The 26295-nt window shown below is 37.2% G+C and overlaps 2 long non-coding RNA genes across 2 annotated transcripts; both read right to left on the reverse strand.

The window, feature by feature from the left end:
- Window positions 1-2692: 2692 nt before the first annotated feature.
- On the reverse strand, window positions 2693-5281 carry LOC113093999 (uncharacterized). The gene is made up of 3 exons (XR_003287955.1): window positions 4904-5281; window positions 2967-3002; window positions 2693-2863 (listed from the first exon to the last, which is right to left on the reverse strand). It is a non-coding gene; the product is annotated as an uncharacterized LOC113093999 (long non-coding RNA).
- A 1008-nt stretch (window positions 5282-6289) lies between these two features.
- On the reverse strand, window positions 6290-10174 carry LOC113093997 (uncharacterized). Its single transcript, XR_003287953.1, has 3 exons — window positions 9982-10174; window positions 6415-6588; window positions 6290-6330 (listed from the first exon to the last, which is right to left on the reverse strand). It is a non-coding gene; the product is annotated as an uncharacterized LOC113093997 (long non-coding RNA).
- Between the last annotated feature and the right edge of the window lie 16121 nt (window positions 10175-26295).

Consider the following 26295-nt stretch of genomic DNA (forward strand, 5'->3'; position numbering starts at 1 on the left):
ATGTGGACGCTTACATTGTGACATAGTCCAAACGCAATTGAAAAGCATTTGAATATCAGCTGTCAATTTGTGTCAAGCGTGGGACTATACTATGGGGCGTGTTTTTTATTGGGATATATTCTGTAGTTTTTACCCCAAATCTCTCGCTGTTTGCACTCTGATGCATGTCAGCAAAACAACATTGCAGTTCTACTCTTATTTACCTATTTGCATCTTAACCTATATTTTATTCCTCAGGTGAAAAGCATTTGGTTAATGGTGAATATTGACCAATAGTACTATGTGGTTCTAACTGTTAGCAGGGGATAGTAGTTGTATTTGGGGTAAAAATGACAGAATTATTTATTGTGTGAGGTGCCAAGAATATAGGGAGATCCGGGTTGCACTGTCTGTTCTTTAACACGCATCTCTCGGAGCGGCAGCTGCCTGTAGTAGTGCCTTAACCTCCATTGTTCAAAGCATTTGGCACAATTGTCTTTGATTGACATCACCTCCCAATACAAACACTCTCCATAGTATGGTCCCACCTCTGGCAAAAATTGACAGTTTTCCATGTGAGGCTAAAGTAAATTGCTAAAGTAATTGCGATTCCCTTTGAGTTTTGGAAGGTAACGTGCAACACAGTGAAAAAACAGACATGGTAATTAGTACCACCTCATGTACTTGTTCTTATGTTGCATCTATGAAATTTGGCAGTCACTGACTGTGTACTCATGAAAACTGAAAAAGTAGTTTTTGTTCGGTGTTTTCGTTCAAGATTTGAGATTGTGTTTGGATTTTGTCACAATTTGTCACATGTGGAAAATGCAATTGAAAATATAATTTGCAATTCCTTTTGAAAATTGTCCTTCCGTTGACAGGCTCTAAAGCAGACTACACTGCTCTCAGGTGTAGATCGTTGCTTCAGAGCTCAAGTGTTTGACAATAGTTCACCCAAAAATGAAAATTGTCAATAATTATTCATCCTGGTCTGAAAGCTCTCGAATATCATCGAAAATATCTTAACTTGTGTTCTGAAGATGAATGAAGGTCGTACGGGTTTGTAACGACATGAAGTTGAGTAATAAATGACAGAATTTTCATTTTTGGGTGAACTATATGTTGAACTACCCTAAGCAGTGCACATCTACCTACATAGGAGTCTTTATATACTTGATATAAATTTAAGGACATCTTTAAATGACTTTACATTTAAATTTAAAGAATTTTAATTGTCAATGTCATTTCACTGTGTATTTAAATAGCTAAACATGTCAAAATGTAATAGTTAAACAGATAGACAGGTCATTTAGAAATAATTTTCTTATTTATTGCAACTGTAATTCTGTGATTTTTATTTTATTTATTTATTTTGCATTTGCTGGAAACAAAAAAAAAGGGAAAATTGCATGTTGTTTGTCATTGGTACAAATTTTTGAATGTCAGATGGCATTAAAAATATTTTTTTACAGTCTAAATAACCTGTATTCTTCATTATTTATTAATCAATGATTGCTTTGTTAAGCAAAAGTGAAATTATGAGAATAACCCAGCAAGAATAACCCAGAATCATAAAAATGCAAACCCACAAATGGTAAAAATGACTCTAACTTGGGTTTTCTCAATAACCCAGCATGCTGGGTTAAAAGGTGTAAACCAGCATGCTGGGTTACTTCAACCCAGCACGTGTTCTGTCCAATATTTACCCAGCGCTGGGTTGCCAATTGGGTTATTTTTAACCCAGCCATTTTTAGAGTGTGCCAATTACATGTGATACCAATTTCACGTGTTCGCACATACATAAGTTCTTGCATAATTTTTTTTGTTAATTCTTTTTGCCTTGATAATAGAAAATATGAGATATGATATAATAGAAAAATAATAATAATATAATAGAAAAAATGAGATATGAGCACTGATCTATATTATAGATCAGTGGATATGAGCTACAAAATGACCAGATCCTGCCATTAGCTTTATAGAAGACATATCTTGTATGTATAGGGCTTATATCCTGTATATGCACCTCAATTTTGCCTATATGTGGCATATATACACATATATGCAGCACATATATTATCATATATGCAGCATATATGTGCATATACACTGCATATAGGTTTCATATATGCGCATATATCCACATATAGGTTCTTTCCATGTGGGTACAAATTCAGTTGACGCGTGAACTTGACATAACAAAGCCTTAATTTTTATTTTTCTTCTGACACACGACTATAAAACACTTCTATATATCCACTCAAAACATCGTATATGCTGTATGTTTTTATCGATAAAATGAGTGTAACATTTATTTAGTGTCACTTACCTGACTCATGAACTTGATATGATGTTTCTCCCGTGAAGTCACTCAGGCTCGTGCACGTGCAGAATGATCTCAGTGTTGGCTGGATTAGTTTTTATTAATTTAGTCAACATTAGCATAACTCACTGTTGACTGGATTTTTTACAGTGTGGGTTACTAACATTCTTTAACACATTTTCTTTCGTGTTCAACAAAAGAGAGAAACTCATTCAGAAAGAGAAAAGAGTGTCAGGGACATATTCACACAAAACATGAATAGGTTACAAACAAATGTCATGGTGATGTAGTTTTCCTGCTAGAAAACATTAAAAACAGCATTCACCTGGTAGATGTGTGTTGAATTAAAAATGTTCTTTTCTCAAAATAAACAAATAAAAATCAAGTAAAATAAATATAAATAACTCTTAAATGTCCATCACACGTCTGGCATCTTTAGTTGAACGATCCGCTCTGGTTTCTCTAACTCTGTCAAATCCTTGAGAGGGAGTGAAAGGTGACGAGTAGAGATTGGTAGCTGCTGTCTCATGAAACCCCAGACCTCCAGACAGAGCTCTTTCACTTTGGACACAGTATTACAGTCATTTTACAATCAAACTCATGATCATGATGATGATGGTGGAAAAACAAACTGAGATTTAATATATTTAAGGAAAGACCTTACCTTGGCCATTGGTCTGTGCACATTCATCATTCCTGTCTTTCAGAAATACATTATTATAGACAACAATGCAATTACTAATTATTATAGACAGCCGCTTAATTTTATTCCTGAATGAAGCATTTTGAATGAATTAATTGAATAAAAGGCTCCTTTATTAACACAATGACTTACTTCCATATTTGAAGCATCATTTCATTGATTAATTTCATTCATATTTCTGTATTAAAAATATTGCATAAAACAACCTCATTTCATTATACATTTGTAATTGTTGTGTAAATGCACCTTCAGCCGTCTGATCAGCATTAAACTGTGAATACATCTAAAATCATCTTCAGACGCAGCTTCTATATCTCTGAATGTTGATTTAACTGGTAAGAATTTAACATTAAAGATGACACACAAAAGGTAAAAAGTAAAAATAATAAATAAATAAACTGAAAATCAGTTGCCCCTTATGGGAAAGTTCATTTCTGACACTGATGACACTGGCTTATTGTTCAAAGTGTTATTTCAGGGTTTGGATATGTTCTTATAACTCAAACAAGTTCACCTTCAAATCATGACGTCAAATTCACATTTCACTGAATTCAATCACTGAAACAAGCATTTTGATGAACAAATAGTCCCATCCCAGTTGGATAACATATGATTTCATGAATTTCTAGAAAGTGCTCTATTAATAAAAAAATATATATAATAAAAAAAAATAAAAAAATAAAACTCTTCATATCTGTCATATTATTTAAGTTCCTCCTTTGTCTAAAACACAGTGTAGTTGAACACAAAATTATGACTGTATGTTCACATTAATTGATAGTGGTCTGTGCTTCATTATAATACATTCTCCCCGTGCTGCAGTGTGTTGTGCAGCTTTGCTACACAGATCTTGATAGTTAGCTATAGATCAGACCGTGTGCCAAAGCACCAAAGCCTCTGCCTCATTATGGTTAAGCCATTCATAATCTGGCTGTTTAATGAAGAGAAAGAGATCAAATGTAGTAGAAATAAACATGTTAAGAATCAACAGAAGCAGAGGACAATTATTATGAAATAAGTGCCATTTTTCAGATTTCAATAGGGCTTGGGCGTCGTGACATCATTACTTGGCGTGGCCACCACGTTGACAGCCTCCTTTACTGCTACTCGGACTACTGTGCAGTGTTTAGACATACTCCCTCTCATCCGTGTGTCTTAATTTGATTAATTAAAAATCTATTTCAACCATGGTAAACCATTGCTGTATTGTGGGGTGTAATAGCGCAACACATAATCGCCATGGGGAAAATAAAATGACAATGGATTAACTTTACAACGCTTTCCTGCTTGGAGGCGCGACCACGGAGACCATAACATCTGAATATTAATTTATATAGCTTAAGTTAACATTGAAAATAAGGAAAATTTCTCGGGTTACTCATCCAAAATACGGGAAATTTCAACATTCATCTTTTTGTTGCTATCCCTCTGCTGACAGCAAAAAGTCGTACTACAAAACTGCTGCATTAACTAACGTTAAGCGATTTGTGAAGCTAGGTCTAACGTGACTTTAGTTACAGATTGGCGTGAAATCGTGCTCTCACAACAACCACGCTATCTTAAAAAGCCCAACATCATGCAGAAGTATAAATTGGCCTTAAGGTTCCTCTCAAGTAAGCAAACGATGCTTTGAAAACGTTTCGCTGGAAGGGCAAGGGGTAGCAACAGGACAACAGTACAGAGACTGACAGGTCGGATCGAAGGGCTTACGGGATATTTTACAGGAAAATACTAAAACGGGAAGACAGCGGGAAAAGAGCTCAAATATGTGAGGATCCCGGATAAAAACGGGAGGGTTGACAGCTTCTAACTACACTTTTGTTAAAAGTAATTACATGTGTGAATGGTTGTTAGCACTAACGTTTACCAAACTAGCAGCTAGGTGTAGCGCAGTTTACCTTTGTCCAGATTACTGTAACGTATACTGTTTGCCGGTTTTATGATCTGCAACTCATGAACATATCCATTTGTGAACTGCACATGAGACTCCAATGACTTGTAGCTTCGGAACTGTTCTGAAGTGTAGGCGCTCACAAAACAAACAAGGTAGCCGAAGATATCTGTAATGCAAATGTGCGGCAACAAGTCACCGTCGGTACTCCACTATTTGTTGGGAATTTCATATGGATCCAAACCGTTAATGTTGCTGATTTTGTGCACATACCGGTCCCTGACATCCCTATTTTGTGTATTCCTTTAAATCCCACAAACTTTTCGCGATTTTACCATCTTTTCTCTTTCTCCCAACTCTGCTTCTTCTCGTTCGAATTGCTGTTTGTTTACATTCGAGAGGCTGCTAGCAGGACCGCCATGTCCCAGAATGCAACGCGGCGCCCAAGCCCTATATATAAAAAAAAAAAAAAAACGAATTATTGGAAGATTCCCTGATTTTCAGACACAAAAGTCAGTTTTTGCTCCATCAGAAATGAGAATAAACAGCAAAACCGCTGAATCGTTTGCGAAGTTAAATGAATCAGATTTTTAAATGACTCAGTTGATTCAACTCACTCATTAAGACAGTCACTTGCTGCCACCTACTGGCAGTTGTAGTTTCATATTTAAAAAAGTGTAACGAGTCCAATGAAGGTGAACCGTTGTGAGAACCCAAGTGCAGTTTATTTACAGAGTGATCCAAAATCCAAACAATAAACAAAGACTTGACTTGAACAGACTTGACTAGACTTGATTTGACGAGGCATGAACAGAGTAGACTCACCGACAGCAGGTTACAACATTAATACATGACAAGGGACAGTGGCAAAAACATGAGTACTTATAACAGACAATGAGGGTCACATGACATGAACAAACTAATGAGCAAACAGATAATCACATGATAAGACAATAAACCAATCAGAACACGACACATCCACAAGGCAGAGATACATGAGGGCAAGGGAAGTATGACACACAGCAAGAAACAAACTAGAAAATAAGAGACATGAAAACAAGAACATGAAACAAAACCCAAACACCACATTACAAAAAGTATCTTATTTCATTTTTGCAATCATTAAATATTTCTATATTAAAATGTTATATTTAAACATAACATTTATACACAATCCATCTATAAAATACCTGACAGACAGCACCGGTAATATAAAAGTACACCATGTCCAGTTTAAAACAATACCTTATTCTTATCTGTATGATCAAAAATGATCACAGTATTTTTAGTTCTGTTCACGGTCATCAAGAAAATCTTACACAGACCGCACTGATGCTTCGACCCCAGGGGGTTAATGTCCAGGTGACAGTCTTGTTCAAGACGTGTTGTTTTGATTCAGTTGTTTGGAGCTTGTGGAGTTTCCACTGTCAAATACTGTGCAATAAAGAGAAAGATAAAATACACTAAGATCTGCTTTAATACAAGATGATAAATGAAAGCATTGACTCAATAACTTACAGTAGTTTCTTCAGTTTACAGTGTGGATCCTCCAGTACAGCAGAGCGCAGCTTCACCCCTGAGTCTCCTGGTGTATTATAGCTCAGATCCAGTTCTGTCGGGTGTGAGGGGTTTGATCTCAGAGCTGAAATCAGAGCAGCACAGCCTTCCTCTCCAATACTGCAGTTAATCAGCCTGCAGAGAGAGAAGAACATGAATGATCTCTGAGACTGTGTTTAAGTTTGTGTTGGAGTGTGTTTGTATGAGCTCTACTTTTTCTATACACCAGGATCACTGCTATACAGATTTTAACTTGCCAGCAGCTAAAACATTGAGGTTAAATGCACTCTACCCACATGATTCATGATTGTTATACTGAACTAGTCAATCTGTCATTTTTGTAATTTATCTGTATGTTTAATTTAGTGTATTACAGTAACAATGTAAAGTCTTCAAAGAGCTGTAAAATTGCAGTAAACTACAGGCAAATGTGCTGTCAGTTTTCTACTTTTAATTTAAAGGACAATTTTCATTACACTGTAATTCTATAAGCAGCATGTATGTATATATATATATATATATATATATATATATATATATATATATATATATATAAAGAGAGAGATAGAGCGCGAGAGAATACTTTATATGTGAAGCTGCCAATTAATTAATGTAAATTTATAATTTTTGGGCACATTTAGTATAATCATTGTATTTTATCATTTACATTTTGATGTTTAAATTAATCGATCACCCTAAAATTTAAATTGTCATAATTTTCTTCCCTCCATGTTGTTTCTAACCTGTATGAGCTTGTTTCTCCTGTGAAACAAAACATGATATTTTGAAATTTGTTGGCAACCAAAGTTTTGTGCACCATTGCTTTCCATTGAGTGGACAGAAACATTTCTCAAAATATCTTCAGACATATTTTCCAGAAATAAAGTCGTCCTGTTTTGAAATGCGTTGAAAAAAAGTAAAGTGATGGCATCATTTTTGGATGAATTATCCCTTTAACGTGAATTTTTTTTGTTTGGCAGTATTTTAACACAGTTTGTTGTGTTCAGTAATATAACAACACTCACCATAGCTTCTCCAGTTTACAGTGTGGATCCTCCAGTAGAGCAGAGAGCAGCTTCACTCCTGAGTCTCCTGGTGTATTATATCTCAGATCCAGTTCTGTCAGGTGTGAGGGGTTTGATCTCAGAGCTGAAATCAGAGCAGAACAGCCTTCCTCTCCAATACTGCAGTCATACAGCCTGCAGAGAGAGAAGATCTCTGAGACTGTGTTTAAGTTTTAGTGTTGGAGTGTGTTTGTGTGTGTGTGTGTTTGTATGAGCTCTACTTCTTCTACACACCAGGATCACTGCTATAGAGATTTTAACTTGCCAGCAGCTAAATCATTATTTTAAATTAACTCTACCCACATGATTCATGATTGTGATGCTGAACTAGTTTATAATACTATATAGGTGATAATGTTAAAATAAGAGTAACTTTTTAGTATAACTATGACATATATTTTACTTGCGGTTCAGTTCACTTAATTTGGATTGAGTTTAAATATTATTGTAGCTCTATGTTTAATCTGACTCTAATTTTCAAGTGATTATTAAATGTAGAATGTGTTTCTAATTAGTAACTAATCGCAAATATTGGATAAAATTAATTTAGGTATTTTATTATTCTGGACATCCTTTTCATTTGTAAGTCTTATGGCTCTTACTTCTGGTCTCAGTTCCTTCCAGCTATTTTTAACTGTACAAAACAGCTTGTTCTGCTGCTTGATATTACAAATTGGTGTGTCTTACCATATTATTTTAATGTATTATCTTAATTATGAACACACTGGTTTGTAGTGCAGCAGCTAATGAGCAGCTAATGAACTAGAAGTCTCACCCATCGCTTACTTCTACCTTGAAGGATAAGGTGGATACTTTCACCAGTATTCATCAGGGACCCGTTGTCACATTTGAGTCTCAAACACACCGGAGTCCGTGGATTTCACTTTTACAAACTCTCCGGTCTGAACTGAACAGATTCACTACAAGGTTAACTTAAATCTTTAAATCACTCATCTACTGCTTGCTCAGAACAAAAGTGTAGTTTGTTAGTCACTTCAGCACAACTTGTTAAGTCAGTGCTAGACAGAAATCAAAAGGTCTCTGATGATGTTCCTGCTGCTCCATTCATCCATGAGCCTTTAGTCTGTTCTGTCCTGGACACAGATTTGAGGAAACATCAGCCTCCACATGATCTACTAGTCACGATGAGTTCAGAAGAGATCAGAATAAATCAAATCTAATGTTTTATTTGTCAGGTAAGAATGTTTTATGCTAACTACATAATTAAACAATAAGTATCCAATTCAGAGATAATAAATACATAACATCAGTTGCTCATAGATGAATCTAAGAGTGAGAGGTTCAGACCTGACAGCAGAAAAAGTAGCATTTATTAATGCTGCTCCTCTTATATAAATACTCCTCAAACAGATTAAAATGTTCAAGACTTGGTGCTACAGTATGTAGAAATACACTACAGTGCTGGTTTTATACAAGGCTCCATCAAAATATTGCAATGAGTACATGTAAATCTGTTATACATGGATTGGAGAAAGATGGTGAATCTGTCATTTTTGTAATTATTTATCTGTATGTTTAATTTAGTGTATTACAGTAATAGTTTGGACACACCTTCCCATTCAAAGAGTTTTCTTTATTTTCATGACTATGAAAATTGTAGAGTCACACTGAAGGCATCAAGGGCTATTTGACCAAGAAGGAGAGTGATGGGGTGCTGCGCCAGATGACCTGGCCTCCACAGTCACCAGACCTGAACCCAATCGAGATGGTTTAGGGGTGAGCTGGACCGCAGACTGAAGGCAAAAGGGCCAACAAGTGCTAAGCATCTCTCGGGGAACTCCTTCAATACTGTTGGAAGACCATTTCAGGTGACTACCTCTTGAAGCTCATCAAGAGAATGCCAAGAGTGTGCAAAGCAGTAATCAAAGCAAAAGGTGGCTACTTTGAAGAACCTACAATATGACATATTTTCAGTTGTTTCACACTTTTTTTATGTATATAATTCCACATGTGTTAATTCATAGTTTTGATGCCTTCAGTGTGAATCTACAATTTTCATAGTCGTGAAAATAAAGAAAACTCTTTGAATGAGAAGGTGTGTCCAAACTTTTGGTCTGTACTGTATATATATATATATATATATATATATATATATATATATATATATATATATATATATATATATATATATATATATATATTTCTTCCCTCATTGTCGTTCCTAACCTGTATGAGCTTCTTTCTCCTGTGAAACACAAAACATTTATAATTTGAATATTGTTGGTAACCAAAGTTTGGGCACCATTGCTTTCCATTGAGTGGACACAAACATTTCTCAAAATATCTTCAGAAATATTTTCCACAAATAATGTCAATAATGTCAATAAAGTAAAGTGATGACAGCATTTAAATTTTTGGGTGAACTATCCCTTTAACATGAAATGTTTTTGTTTGGCAGTATTTTCACACAGTTTGTTGTGTTCAGTAATATAATAACACTCACCATAGTTTCTTCAGTTTACAGTGTGGATCCTCCAGTAGAGCAGAGAGCAGCTTCACCCCTGAGTCTCCTGGTGTATTATAGCTCAGATTCAGTTCTGTCAGGTGTGAGGGGTTTGATCTCAGAGCTGAAATCAGAGCAGCACAGCCTTCCTCTCCAATACTGCAGCCAATCAACCTGCAGAGAGAAGAACATGAAAGATCTCTGAAACTGTGTTTAAGATTGAGTGTTGGAGTGTGTTTGTATGAGCACTACTTTTTCTATAAACAGGATCTGCACTATAGAGATTTTAACTTGCCAGCACAAGCACAAGCTAAGAAACTAATCAAAATGCACTCTACTCACATGATTCACAATACTGAACTAGTTTATCATTATCATTCTTCAAACCTTTTGTAGTATTGTACATGCAATAATGTTAAAATATTAAGAGTAACATTACAGTATAGCTATGACATATTAATCTGGTGTTTATGATTGTGGGGAGGTTGAGAGGACAGGTGTATTTGGAAAATAGACATCACTTTTTTTGTCTGTGTGTGTGTGTGCACTGCTGTGTGTGTGCACTTTGGATGGGTTAAATGCAGAGCACAAATTCTGAGTATGGGTCACCATACTTGGCTGTATGTCACGTCACTGTCACATACTGGTGAGTCTTTAACCTCGAGTGTGAGATAAAAGGCCATCCTTGCCACCTCATATTTTTCTATACATTTCTATATCCCTGTGGAAGTTGCATTCAATATTCCTTTGTCTGAAATCTCTGAGAGACTCGTGTCTTTATCCTGATTGTACTCTAATACTGTTCTGCAGTAATGAGAGAAGCACTTCTAGATTCTAGCAGTCACTGCAGCTGTGATATTAAAAACATCAAAATATTGAAATTAATTAGATGTAATTAAATGTATTTGTTCATTACATTTATTTTAACCCTCAAGCATCCTTTACATAGCGGCCCTTAATTTCTCCTTCAAAGGTCTCAGCTATGATCCCATTTGTTTTTTCAATAAATGTCGTAATACCGTCTTCAATAAAATAAAATCTAAAGATTTATGCATTTTTTGTGGTTTTTGGTGTTTTTTATTATTTATTTAGCCCTGAAAGTACCATATTTTATGTTAAATATCCTTATTTTATGTAATATTTAATATTTCACAGGGATTTCTTCTTTCAAACACAAACCACTCAAATATGCAGTACTTTACATTTTCTGAGTGCTGATTTTGTTCTGACTGTGATTTATAAGATAATAAGGTTTCTGACTGTCAAACGAGATGCTCAGTCTCGTTTATTAACTTTATTTGATAACATAATTTATAAATGTAACTGTACAATTTAACGTAATTATAATAGGTTTGCATTAATTAAAAGATCAGTGTTTGCATTCATGTGTGTTTTTATCAAGGTTTATGTTTTCTGCAGCATAAATCATTATCTGTCTATAAGCAACATTTATGTTGTTATGAATTATTTTGCATTAATTATCAGAAAAAACAAACATTAAAATGAGTCATGTATTAATTGTTTCATTCTACAGCCCGTTTTTTTTTTTTTTCCATTTAAAAAATGTTTGATGCAAAGTTGTGTAAAATTAAAATATATGGTGTGAAAAACAATGATGAAACAAAATGATGTATGCGCACAATTGAGAAATGGATACTTATGAAGATAAATCGCAGGCCATGTCTCACAACGTAAATATTTCTTTTAAAAAAATCATTGTAATAAAAACATTTTCAAAAAATAAGTAATTTGTAGTAATTGGTGAGGTAAAAATACATTATGTAGCTGTGTGTAAACACCATGAGTTCAACTTTCATTTCGGGAACATTAGTGTATTTAATTAATTTACTGGACCCAAACATACGCAAGTTTCAAATCCACTGGCTCAGTTAACATTTAAAGTATAGTAATAATAGCAGTGTAGATCTTATTTGCATTTGAAGTGATATAATAAATCATGTAAACACATAGAAGGTAATATTTGGATTTCTCCGGTTCTCTGCACTGACATTTAGCAAAATCGGAAATATCTATGCACACACTCACAAGACCGGAAATCCAAGATGAAGGAGATATGCAACTAGCCCATTGAGTTAAGATTAATAATCATACTGTATGGAGGACCAATCCTGCAGAAATTAAAAATAAATATATAGATAAATAAATAAATGTAATAAAAGTAAAATAAGAAATAAATAAACAGTTCATTTGAAATAAAATGTAATCCTGAATTATATTTTAAATTATTTTTTCTTTATGTATTTATTTTACATTTATTTTTATTCTTTTTAACATTTATTTACTTATACTTCTTTATTTTTATATTTAATACATTTATTTATTTTGAAATTTATTTATTCATAAATTTATTTATTTATTATATGTATTTATTTATTTATTATATGTATGTATTTATTTATTTATTTATTATATTTATTTATTTATTTATTATATGTATTTATTTATTCCCACATGTATTTATTTTCAGATTTATTAATTAATTTCTTTCTTTTTACTTTTCTGTGTGCAACATGTAAATGAGGGAGGTGGTCCTTGTGGATCGCAGGTGAATCATTGGTTGAGAGCTCACGCAGAAGCCTCAGATTTGTGAGTGTGTTGTGCCCATGTCTTTATAAAGTCTATTGTTGTGCCAGATCACCTGGAAAGATCCAGTATATTTTCACAGATTCACATTATTATTTCTAATTATTTTATAGCGACCGAATTCAGTTATTTATCCTCACATTTACATTATTAAACAGGAAATACATGCTGATCAAATTCAGAGATTGTGTGTGTGCGTGTGAGAGAGAGAGAGTGAGTGTGTGTGTGTATGAGAGAGAGAGAGAGAGAGTGAGTGTGTGTGTGTGTGTGAGAGAGAGAGAGAAAGAGTGAGTGTTTGTGAGAGAGTGTGTGTGTGTGTGTGTGTATGAGAGACAGAGTGAGAGAGAGTGAGTGTGTGTATGTGTGTGAGAGAGAGAGAGAGAGAGAGTGAGTGTGTATGTGTGACAGAGAGAGAGTCTGTGTGTGTGTGTGTGTGTGTGTGTGTGTATGTGTGACAGAGAGATAGTCTGTGTGTGTGTGTGTGTGTGTGTGTGAGAGAGAGAGAGAGAGAGAGGGTGTGTGTGTGTGTGTGTGAGAGAGAGTGAGTGAGTGAGTGAGTGAGTGAGTGAGTGTGTGTGTGTGTGTGAGTGTGTGTGTGTGTGTGTGACAAAGAGAGAGTCTGTGTGTGCATGTGTGTGTGTGTGTATGTGTGACAGAGAGATAGTCTGTGTGTGTGTTTGTGTGTGTGTGTGTGTGTATGTGTGACAGAGATATAGTCTGTGTGTGTGTGTGTGTGTGAGAGAGAGAGTGTGAGTGTGTGTGTGAGAGAGAGAGTGTGAGAGAGAGAGAGAGAGAGTGTGAGTGTGTGTGTGTGTGTGTGTGTATGTGTGACAGAGAGATAGTCTGTGTGTGTGTGAGTGTGAGAGACAGAGAGTGAGAGAGTGTGTGTGTGTGAGAGAGAGTGTGAGTGAGTGTGGGCATGTTTTTGTGACATATCAGGACACAACTCTGTATAATGACATGGGTATGACACAGGTATTACAAGGAGAGGGTGACTTATGAGGACATAACCCATGTCCCCATTTTTCAAAACACTTATAAATCATACAGAATTAGTTTTTTTGAGAAAGTAAAAATGCACAGTTTCCTGTGAGGGTTAGGTTTAGGGGTAGGGTTGGTGAAGGGCGATAGAATATACAGTTTGTACAGTATAAAAACCATTACGCCTATGGGATGTCCCAACTTTTCACAAAAACAAACGAGTGTGTGTGTGTGTGTGTGTGTGTGTGAGAGAGAGAGAGAGAGTGTGTGTGTATGTGTGTGTGTGAGAGAGAGAGAGAGAGAGAGAGAGAGAGACAGACGCTCTAGATATGAGCTCCTGTTAATTAATATAAAATACTGCTGTTAATTGAGGCAAAAGCTCAGAAAAAGCCTATGTTTTAACACTTTTGGAAATATAAGAGAAGAGAGTACAGAAAGAGCACAGAAACGGAGCGGTAACTTTTAATGGCTTCATGGAGGAACCGCAGCTGTGACTGACAGCAGTGAGAGCGATCAGAGCGACTACATCCAGAACAATCATCAGTACAGCAGCAAGACTCAAGAAGAGACTACACTGCCTTCATCAACACATTACAGTACGCTATTAAGAAGATTTATATATAATAGAAATATATTATATACATTATTTTTATTTACAACAATTACCAGCATTATATAAATCTCAACTGTCAATAACGGAAGCATTCAGCGGTTGCCATGGAGATTGTTTATCCTGCACACATTAAAGGAGATAAAAGAAAAGCCTTTAAACAGACAATGCTACATGAACACCCCGAATCTCTTTATGTTGATATGACTTCCCAAGAAAAGAGGACAAATCTGATCTTCTATACAGAGAGAAGCCTCATCTGGAAAAGTGTTATTAGTAAATATATCTGTAAAGGATGTCAGATCTGCATTTTTGAGTCAGTTGATCACTCCTCCCATTTCCAAACCATCAATCTGTACAACAGTGGAACGGTCTTAATTCAAGGAAATGAAGCTAGTCTCCAAGCTTTTGAAAAATCATTTCCCATTTTAAAGCAGATAGTTGAGGAGGAAACAGAGGAATCTGAGGATGAGAATGAAGTGCATCCCTACTCTCCGGTCAGCACATCTCCAGCCCCATCTGATGAACTGATCACTGAGCAGACCACACACACACACAGTTATCTCCAGTGTCTTCTCCAGAAGATGGCTCTGTTAGAGATGGAGGTGTCAGAATTAAAGCAGCTCATCCTGAGCCGCCCAGATGAATTTACCATCAATAATCTCAGGGCTGAAATTAAGCAGTTGCACAACATCAACATGAAACTTAAGGCTGAAATGTCAAAAATGAAAGAGGACTTAATACAGAGAGAAAGAAAGTTTGAGAAAAACATCCATGAGTTAAAAGAAAAGCTGAAAGAACAGACTGCAATGTGTTTAGAGCTTGAAAACAAGGACAGAGAATCTCCCAACGACAGCTGCACTGAGAGTAACCTGCGGCTCCATCAGGAAGAGACGTCACACAGATCTGTACCTGCAGAATCAGTGAAGGAGCGCTCTCACACATCACCAACATCACACAGGACCCCAGCGACTCAGATCTCAGTGAAGGAGCGCTCTCACACATCACCAACATCACACAGATCTGTACCTGAAGACTCAGTGAAGGAGCGCTCTCACACACCACCAACATCACACAGGACCCCAGCGACTCAGACCTCAGTGAAGGAGTGTCCTTCAAGTTACTCTGAAATCATAGTGCCCTCATGGAAACTTAGCTCAGTACACCGTGGTAGAGATTCTGGAGGTTTAGTCAAATGGATAAAAAATGACCTCGCCCCTTTTACATCACCAGTCCAGCAAGGCAAAGACACATTTGGTTAAAATTGGATAAAAGCTTTGGAATTCTAGATAAAGACCTTTTTATCCGTTGAATTTATATTCCTCCATCAGATTCCCCACACTACGACGGTGAAGTATTCCACACATTACAAGAAGAAATTAATCAATACCAAACTCTCTGGGAAATTTTATTATGTGGAGATTTAAATGCTTGAACTGGTTCAGAACTAGACCATATTGATAATTCAGGAGATAAACATCTGTTCACACATATACCCCAAGATCTCTTCAGTACTCTACCGAGAAGAAATAGCCAGGATACTGGAGTCAACAGACACGGGAAAGAGCTAGCCCACCTCTGTCAGACTTTAGGTCTTTATATCCTCAACGGTAGAATCAAAGGAGATTCCTGTGGACAGTTTACATATAGCTCAGATCTCGGGAATAGTGTTGAAGATTGTGCTATATCAAATATATGCCCTTCCCATTTCAGTGCATTTGTCGTTAAACATCAGTCGCCCCTGTCTGATCACAGCCAGATCAATCTCTTCATTAAAGGGGAAGACAACAAATCAAGGGGAATTCATAAAAAGCCAATTCAGCTACATAAACTCAAAGCACTATATAGATGGACTCGTAGTGCTGCTGAAACATATATTAAAGCATTGAAGTCAAACGAAACTGTCAGTTCCATTACACTATTTAACAATTCAACATATGATAATAATTGGAAAGGAATAAATTTAGCAATTAAACATATAAATGACATTTTTGAAAATATAGCAAAAAAATGCTCATTTAAATGAAACAACCACATATAAACACAAAAATAAAGCTAAACAGAAACCTTCTGAAAAGTGGTTTGACCATGAATTTAAAACAATAAGACAAGAGCTACGATTCATTTCAAATCAAAAACACAAAGATCCGGTCAACTTAGAGTTACGCTCTAAACACTCTGAGTTACGCTCTGAAACAACACAAAAACACAGTGAGACAGAAGAAATTGGACTATTATAACAACACACTTCAAAAGATGGAAAACTCAATTATTTTCCTTTATTGCAGACACAGGTCCATATAACTCAACAATCAACAACAACAAATACAAAAAATACATACAAATTCCATAATAGCCTATATAATATACAGGCTATTACACCAGTGTGGTCTAAGCCTGGAAGTGTATCTGTAACAGCTTTTCAGAGGACTGACTAAGGCTTCGATTATATAGTTCACTGAACTGTCGAGTCGACACATAAAACCAAACATCAGTTGCAGGTTGGCACTCTATTAGACACAAACAAACGACTCGCACTACGCCACCTAGGGACACGGAGCAGCAACCTCATTGCATCATTGTATGCTACCTTAAGCCGCTGCATACTCTTTTTTTCTTATAGTTAGACCACAATTGAGCAGTATATAGCGGTGTGATGTAAGTTCTAAACAAAGAGCAACTCACAGAGTCAGAACACATATAAAACTTTCTTATGAGCATATTGGCTTGAGCATAAATTTTACAGCGCTGACGGTATAGATCTTTGTCATCCGTCCAGTCATTAGATATCACATGACCTAAATATTTAACTTCCTCACACACAGCAAGAGGGCTATCTGACAAATAAAAAGTCGGAAAAGTTGATTTATTATCCTCATTGCTTCTAACTACCATTATGTGGCTTTTCTTAGTGTTATATTTAATATCATTATCAAAGCCATACTGTGAGCAGACTTTCAGCATCTGCTGCAGCCCAACGCTGTAAGGACAGAGCAGGACAAGATCGTCTGCATACATTAGATGATTAACAACAGTGTTGCCCACAAGACAGCCAGTTTTTAACCTATTTAACTGGTCTGACAGTTCATCCATATAGACATGAAATAAAATAGGAGACATAATTCCTCCTTGTCTCACTCCGTTATTGACATGGAATGGAGCAGACACAACATTGTCCCATTTAACCTGAAACGTTTGATGGGCATACCAATACATTACAATTCTCACTAAAAATGTAGGGGCTCCTCTATCAAGCCATTTTACAAACAGTCGTTCATGATTGATTCTATCAAATGCCTTTGACGCATCAATAAAACATAAAAACATGGTCGAATGCAGGCTGTTATACCTGGACACAATCACTTTAAGAGCATAGATACACAAATCGGTTCAATGCTTTCTTTAAACCAAACTGATTATCAGTAGTAAGAACATACATTTCTAACTTTGTTAGCAGTATTCTCTCCAGTACTTTAGACAAGATACTGGCTAATGCAATTGGACGATAATTGTCAATACTGTTGAGCCTACCAGCCTTGTCTTTAAGCACAGGTAGTAACAAAACCGACATAATAGCATTAGGCAGGACCCCATGAACCAAACAACCATTAAAACACATGGAAAGCAAAGGACAGAGCTTATGGCTGGCATATTTGAGATGTTCTGCATTAATGTAGTCCATACCACAGGCTTTGTTGTTCTCCAACATATCAATGGGATCATAGATATCTGCTACCCTAACCATCATATCTGCTGAGAAATCAGTATGTTCATGATTGAATCTAACTGGGTTACTTTTGACACAATTGAATAGGTCACAATAAACTTTATTTTTATTTTCAAGCTATTTTTTCTGGGCTACTAATACCTTCAATGTCAGCTGGTAAAGATATTTTATTGTTATTCATAATTTTGACCTCTTGCCAGAAATCAGTAGGGTTGTTTTTCTGTAGCTTTCTGGCTAGTGAGTCTGCTCTCATTGTATTTTCATTTTTCTTAATGAAACGTAATGCATACTTAACTCTAGCATTTGTACATTTTGTTCTATCTAACAATTCCCCATGTCTGGGCCTTCCTGCCTCTGACCAGAGTCTAAAGGCCTCTCTTGCCTCAGCATACTGCTCAGCCACAAACTCATTCCACCCAGGTCTAATGTTAAGCACCTTACATTTTCTTTTACAGAACGGTACACTGGAAACATTAAGACATTTCACAATACCATCATACATGGCACAGAGTTTTTCAACATGTAGCTCATCCTTACAATTAATATCTGAGCACATTAGGACTTCATAAGGCAGTGGAATATCATTTAGAAAACTTTCAGTTCGCAATGAGTATTCTGCCACCTCCTCTTTACTCAGCTTTGACCAGTCCAGTTTCTTATTCCTGGACAGCAGGGGGAGTTTTTCAACATCTAACAAAGCAGCAATAGGTATATGATCTGAGGTGGCAAGTTCATAGCAGATCTCCACATTTATCAGTGAGGCATGAGCATCAGCTGTGGTGACAATATGGTCTAACCAAGATGTTGTGTTCCACGCATCACTAACATAGGTAAAACTTGAGTCAGGCAACAAAGCAATGCTCGATAGAATTAAGTTAGACTCATTACAAAACTGCTGTAAGTGTGTTGCAAATAAAGATTTGCTATCTGACATGTCAGCATTAAAATCACCCATAACATAGACACAAGATGAACTATTCTCCTCTATGAATGTCTGAATAAAAGCTAACCTGTTCAAAAATTCATCCTCATGCTCATATGATTCATACGGTGTATAAACATTTAAGACAATACATTTCTTTTCATTAAAATTACACACTAGCCCTATGGCCCAGTCAACATTTAGGCGCACCAAATTCACCATTGAGTCATATTTGATGTTCCACAATATTGCTACACCACCAGCTATCCTACCCCGAACCAGCTTTGTACTGAGGTCAGTAGTGGACTCTCCAGCCCCATGAAAGTTTATGTGTACAGTGTTCAGCTTATACAAATCTTGTTTCGCCAGCCACGTTTCTTGCAAGCACAGAATGTCACACTCATCCAGCAATGTATCCACAACCAGACGTTTTGATATATCAGAAGCAGTTTGACCTACTCGCAGCCCGCGGGTATTATATGAGACAACACGCATTTTACAATGTTTTGTCATTTCCAGCTGAGCAGCCGGTCTTCATCCCGTTCTCACCCACAACTACAGCAGGCACACTAGCATCATTAACATGCAACAGCCCCTCATCTCGAGAGCGGGGGGCATCCTCTGGCCCGGACAGTCTTCCTTCTGATCCCCTAGGGCGACGAGGCTCATAGAAGCGTCGGACAAAAGTCCCAGCGGGCCAAAGCTGCGGATCATATAGCTCGGCCACATCATTACATTCAGCAGAAATACAAAAGGAGCTAAATCTGCTCTGTGTCGCCTCTATTTTTCTGCATGTCACTTCCCGATTCAGCTTCATCTTTCAGTAGTCACTAAGAGTATCGGCATCAACACTAAGATCAAACTTTGTTGCAAATACCTTTAACAACTTTGTTTTAACAGCCAGTATATTACTAACCACACCAGTCCCAATTATGGCAGTTTTCTTTCTCACAAACCTTGCTGGAGTTTTTACAGTGCGAGGTGTGGGGCTTCGATGTGCAGGGTTCTCAGATACCTGCTTCAGCCGGCACACATCCTTAACCACCATGCTCCATTGGAGAGTCTGCGTTTGTCCCAGGGCTGGATCCAAAGACTGCGCCGGTCTTCCGCCATCAGTCTCACCATGCGCCGCTGACAAACATCCATCAGCCGCAGAGGGAGGGCAGAAAACAGGACCAGGGCCTATTGGCCTCTCCAACACAGCCGAGGAAAGACCTGACACGCTGGGCACAAGACCCAGTTGTGTCTCCACGGCAGTGAGGCAGATAGCATCCGGTTCACAGTGCCCCTCTACAGCTGTCAGCCGGTCGTCAAGTTTCTCAGAAACCTCCCGCAACATTTCACAGGCAGCTACTTGAGTTCCCATTGTTCTTTTTAGGTAGTCAATGTCAGTATTAATTTGCTGCATTTTCCCAAGGAGCACAGACACATCGATGTGTTTAAATGAGACGGGCGGTAGATCATCCAGGAAGATCTCTTCACCGCATTCATTAAGCACTTGCAGACACATTTTGACATTATTAACATCCTTCTTTTGTCCCCTATGGGAGATCCATCGTTTATGATGTGGAAGGAGCTCTGACAAAACTGCCTTTGAGGTCTCAATCCGCTCAGAGCTGAAACTGCTAGTTACAATCGTCACAATATCATCACGGCTTAGTGTTCGCATTTTAATCACAATAAAGTTCAGCAATTCATCTTCAACTACGACTCTACCGTCTACAGTATGGTAAATCTCTGGTTTGATTCGAGAAAACTCTTGTGTGCACTCTCCCGCAGCACGCCGTGCTGCTGCTGCTGTTGTACCAGCCGCCATCCTGTAGCACAACATCAATTGATCAGGGTCAGTTCTGGAGCATGTGGAACAGTCTGAACAAGACAAAACCACAAGAGTTAGCCACACAAGATGGTCAGATTTGGAAGGATTACTTTGAGAAGCTCTATACACCTCAAACTGACCCTCTGAATAATCCCAACCAATTAAAAGTCCTCGAAAAAAATGGATTCTCTTGAATCATGTATCAAAAACAACCAAAATCAACTAGATTATCCAATAACCCAACAAGAACTTAGTGAAAAACTGAAATCCCTCAAATGTCAGAAATCAAGATAAAGATAAAGCCCTGACAAGATAAAGAACGAGATGCTTAAAAACAGCTCTCCTGAATTGCAAATTGCATTACTCAAACTTTTTAATTTGATTTTGAGTTCAGGTGTTTTCCCTGAGGTCTGGAACACAGGATTCATCTCTCCCATCTTTAAAAGTGGAGACAAAACCGATCCTAATAACTACAGAGGGATCTGTGTAACCAGTAATTTGGGAAAAGTATTTTGCTCTATAATCAACTCTCGGATTTCATCTTTCTTAAAGCAGCACAATGTCATCAGCAAATCTCAGATTGACCATATTCACACACTACACACGCTAATAAATGAACATGTACACCAGAAGAAAGATGGGAAAATATTTGCATGCTTTATAGATTTTAAGAAGGCTTTTGACTCCATCTGGCATAACGGACTGTTTTATAAAATCATTCAAAGTGGCATAGGGGGTAAAATATATGACGTAATTAAAAACAAGTATAACCAAAATAAATGTGCAGTAAAAATTGGGCAGCAAAGGACAGAGTATTTTCCTCAACAGCGAGGAGTGAGACAGGGCTGCTGCCTCAGCCCGACCTTATTTAACATATATATCAATGAACTGACAGATCTACTGGACCAGTCAAACAGTCCAGGACTACAATTATACCACACAGAGGTCAAATACTTACTGTATGCAGATGACTTACTAATTCTGTCTAAAACACCAGAAGGTCTCCAGAACAACCTTGACATTTTAACTAAATACTGCCAGGATTGGGCCTTAGACGCCAACATCCCAAAAACTAAAATTATGATATTTCAGAAAAAGCCCAGAAATCTAGAACATAAACATTTATTTACTTTAAACAACACCACACTTCAACATACTTCAACATACACTATACTTATCTTGGTCTGGTTTTAACTCTTTAACTCTGGAAATTTCAAATTGGCAATTAAAACATTACTTATACTGCACACTATACGAATGCAATTATTCAAAATAAACATCCCCATCAGAATCTGGACAAAGATCTTGGATAGTGTGATTCTGCCCATTGCCCTGTATGGAAGCGAGATCTGGGGCCCAGCGAGTAACTCCAGCCATAAAGACTGGAACAAACACCCTTTAGAAGCTCTGCATGTGGAGTTCTGCAGAAGCATCCTTCACGTGCACAGAAACACTCCTAATAACGCCTGTCTCACCCTAAACCTCATCATTAAAAAAAGAGTTTTAAAGTTCTGGATCCACTTAAACTCTAGTTCGGAAGATTCTCTTCATTATAAAGCACTAAAAACACAAAAAAAGAGTGCTCAAAAAAGTCATCTTTGTGTAATGGTGTCAGAGCTGACTAACAAAGCACTCGATATCACCAATCCTGAAAAACATGGAAGAATCAAAGAAATTATGAATGAAGAGAAGGAGACATACATACAGTATTGGAAAGAACAAACCAAAGACCAAAGTGGCCTCCAGTGTTATCTGAAACTCAGCAGAGAGTACAGTATGACTGACTATCTGCTCTCAGTCAGGAATATAACACACAGACAGTTACTGACCAAGTACAGACTGAGTGACCACCAGCTGGCCATAGAGAGAGGACGACACAGAAAGAGCTGGTTACCTGAAGAAGAGCGAGTCTGTAACGAGTGTAGATCAGGATCAGTTGAGACTGTGACAAATACACATCTCTGAGAGACTCACTGTACAGTCAAATACAGCAGAACACTCCTGAGTTCCAGTCACTCCAGGAACATGACAAATTAAAAATATTACTTGGTGAAGGACCTGCTTCCTCTGTGGTAGCACATTATATTTACAAATGCCACAAACTAAGAGGAAAAGAGTGAACACATCTACATTAGTAGTACCATCAATGTTTATAGAAATGTATATGGATATATTTTACATGTATTTTTATTTTTCTTATGGATATATATGTATTTTTGTTTTGTTTGTTTCTATTCTGCTATGTACAATGCTTTGGCAATATGTACCTATGTATGTCATACCGATAAAGCAATATGAATTGAGAGAGTATCTGTGTGTGTGTGTGTGTGTGTGTGTGTGTGAGAGAGAGAGTGTGTGTGTGTATGTGTGTGTGTGTGAGAGAGAGTGTGTGTGTGTGTGTGTGTGTGAGAGAGAGTGTGTGTGTGTGTGAGAGAGAGTGAGAGTGAGTGTGTGTGTGTGTGTGTGTGTGAGAGCGAGAGAGAGAGAAAGTGTGTGTGTGTGTGAGAGTGTGTGTGTTTGTGTGTGTGTGAGAGAGAGAGAGAGAGAGAGAGAGAGAGAGAGAGAGAGTGTGTGTGTGTGAGAGAGAGAGAGAGAGAGACTTTGACTTTTAAGGTCTCTTTATTACAAAAAAAGTTTACAAATTATAAATTGCCATCAATTTTTTTTTATTTTTATTTTTTTTTTTCGACACCATATTAAAACAAACATTCCTCAAACATAAAAAATCAAAACTTCATCAGAGTCAACTTCACAAATGCATTGATTAACTTCCCATTTATATTTAAACATCTGCAGATCATTTATCAACTTATAATAGCTATACTCTATACTAATACGGGATTTTATTAATCCCCTCAATATTAAAATAGCATCAGTTGATCCCTTTTCATTTAGTTTACTTTTCCTTGACAACCATATAGCCATCTTTGCTTGCCCAAATAAAAAGTTTAATAGAACATGACTCCTCATTTTACTTTTGCTATATTTTGGGCCAAAAATAAACCTTTCAGGTGTGAATACTTCCCCTAGAGCTTGACACCACTCTTCAATTTTATCTAATATTGGTTGTAATCTTTCACAATTTAAGAATAAGTGGAAAACAGTTTCTCGAGTTCCACAAAAAGGACAGCCCTCCTGGACTTGTGGATCGAGGTGTGCTCTGTGTCTGTTTGTGGCTATTATACCATGCACAATCCTCCATTGTAAGTCTCCAGTTCTTTTCTCAATGGGAGGTTTGTACAAGGTCCTCCAGCAACCTTTAGGGGAAACACCTGACCCAAAAAACTCCTGCCACTTTGACTCCTTCACATTCTGAAGTTGAAGAAGATGAGATACCTTTACACACAAACCATAAAGATCTTTCTTTCCAGCAAGTCTAAAAAGTCCCGGCTGGGGTGTCTTAAAAGAAAGCAGACCATTTTCCATTTCTTCCCATGTTCTAAAATCAGCTGAAAAAATTAGGTCCGGGAAGACAGGAAACTCTTCCTCTTCAGCCGGTGTCTCTAATAACAGTCTATAATCGGGTGGTAAAAACTCAAAGATTTGATTCAGCAGTCTGTCTGCCACTCTGACTGATCTCATACCCAGTTTTAAAGCCAAACGTTCAGCAGAAATCCATCCTTCTTCAGAAACAAAATGTCCAATTTTGGTCATATTTGCAGTCCACAGCATTTTTCTGAGGGATCCTGATTTAAAAGCATCTAAATCCAGTGATGCTATAAAAACAGTGGTTCTTCTCTCAGCCATAGCCCCTTCACACCATTTGGTTCTCGAGAGAAACTGAAACAATTCCATATATTTAGCATTGATCTGTAAAAAGGTGTCAATCCTGTCAGGTTTAGCTTTTCAGTGTCCATCAGAAACAGATGTCGGTCTAGTCCCATATTTCCTGCTCTCTTCAAAAGGGCACAGGCTGTCCCAGTCCAGCTCACATCTTCTTCATACAGGAGTCTCTGAGCCGCCTGAAGTCTAAAAGCTCTGACTCTGGATTTAATGTCCACCAACCCTTGTCCTCCTTCCTGTGTTGGCAGATAGAGCACTGGTGCCTTCAGCCAATGTTGTCCTGACCAGAAGAAATCCACCAGGCACTTTTGAATTCTTCTTACCAGGTCTTCCGGAGGCTCTAAAATCATCATTTTATGCCACAACGATGATGCGATCAGGTTATTACAGACCAGGGTTCTCCCCCTATAGGACAGCTGGGGCAGCAACCATTTCCAGTGAGACAACCGAGCACACACTTTTTCCACCAGTCCTTCCCAATTTTTATTTTTATATTTATCTGTCCCTAGAAAAACACCTAAATATTTAAACCCTTCTCTCCCCCACTTCAATCCACCAGGTAATGATGGACTAATAAAATCTTGGCCACACCACAAAGCATCACATTTTTGCCAGTTAACTTTGGCTGAAGACGCATTCCCATAACATTCCAAAGCCAACTTTACACACTCACATCATTTTGATTACTGATTAAAACTGTGACGTCATCCGCATATGCAGAGAGCTTAATAGGACACTTAAAATCCAAAGGATTGACCTGTAGACCTGTCAGCTGTTTTCTCAGTCTGCATAGTAAAGGTTCAATGGCTATACTGTACAACTGACCGGAGATAGGACAGCCTTGCCGAATGCCTCGTTTTACTTTCACAGGAATACTGAGGCCACCAGCCATTTTAATCATGCATGTTGCTCCAGCATACAGTAGTTTTATTTTGGAGATAAAAATGTCTCCAAAACCAAAAGCTTTTAAGGTATCAAAAAGAAAAAGATGATTAACTCTGTCAAAAGCTTTTTCTTGGTCTAAAGACAGAAAACCTATATTAGTTTTACTGTAAGAGGCAAAGTCATAAATGTCCCGTACCAGATGTAAGTTATCTTGTATCGATCTATTTTTTATACAATATGACTGGTCTTTATGTATTATTGTATGCAGTACATTATTTACCCTATTGGCCAAACATTTTGAAAAAATTTTATAATCGGAACCTAAAATTGCTACAGGTCTCCAGTTCTTTAAAAATGTCAGGTCACCCTTTTTAGGGAGAAGTGTAAGAACTGCCCGCTGACAACTCAGAGGAAGCACAGCTTCTTTGATACATTTTTTGATTACCTCAAAATAATCAACACCAATAACATTCCAAAAAAACTTATAAAATTCAGCAGGTAGTCCATCCAGTCCTGGGGTACGTCCTGAGGAAAGTCCCATAACAGCATCAGTGAGCTCTTCAAAAGTGATTTCAGTGTCTAAAGATTGTCTGTGTTCCAATGTTAAAACAGGAAGATCTTGAAACAGTTGATTTCTGCACTGTTCATCTGAGTCGTCATCATCATACAGATTAGAATAAAATTCCACAGCAAGTTTCCGCATCACTATAGGGTCTGAAGTATTATGTCCATTGTTGTCCTTTAAAATGTACATCTGCTTTTCTTGACTTGCTTTTCGCTCCAAATTAAAAAAATAAGAAGAAGGTCCATCCATATCTCTTATCGTTACAAAACGGCTTCTTACAAGTGCTCCTTTTACTTTTTCATTTAAAAAGGAGCTTAGCTGATTTTTCTTTTCAATCCATATATCTTGTAGATTCCCAGCATCAGTATCATTCATTTTCTTTTCAATGTCCATGATTTCCTTTTCCAAACACTCCAAA

The sequence above is a fragment of the Carassius auratus genome, unplaced genomic scaffold (genome assembly GCF_003368295.1).
Source record: "Carassius auratus strain Wakin unplaced genomic scaffold, ASM336829v1 scaf_tig00215208, whole genome shotgun sequence".
Lineage (NCBI taxonomy): Eukaryota > Metazoa > Chordata > Actinopteri > Cypriniformes > Cyprinidae > Carassius > Carassius auratus.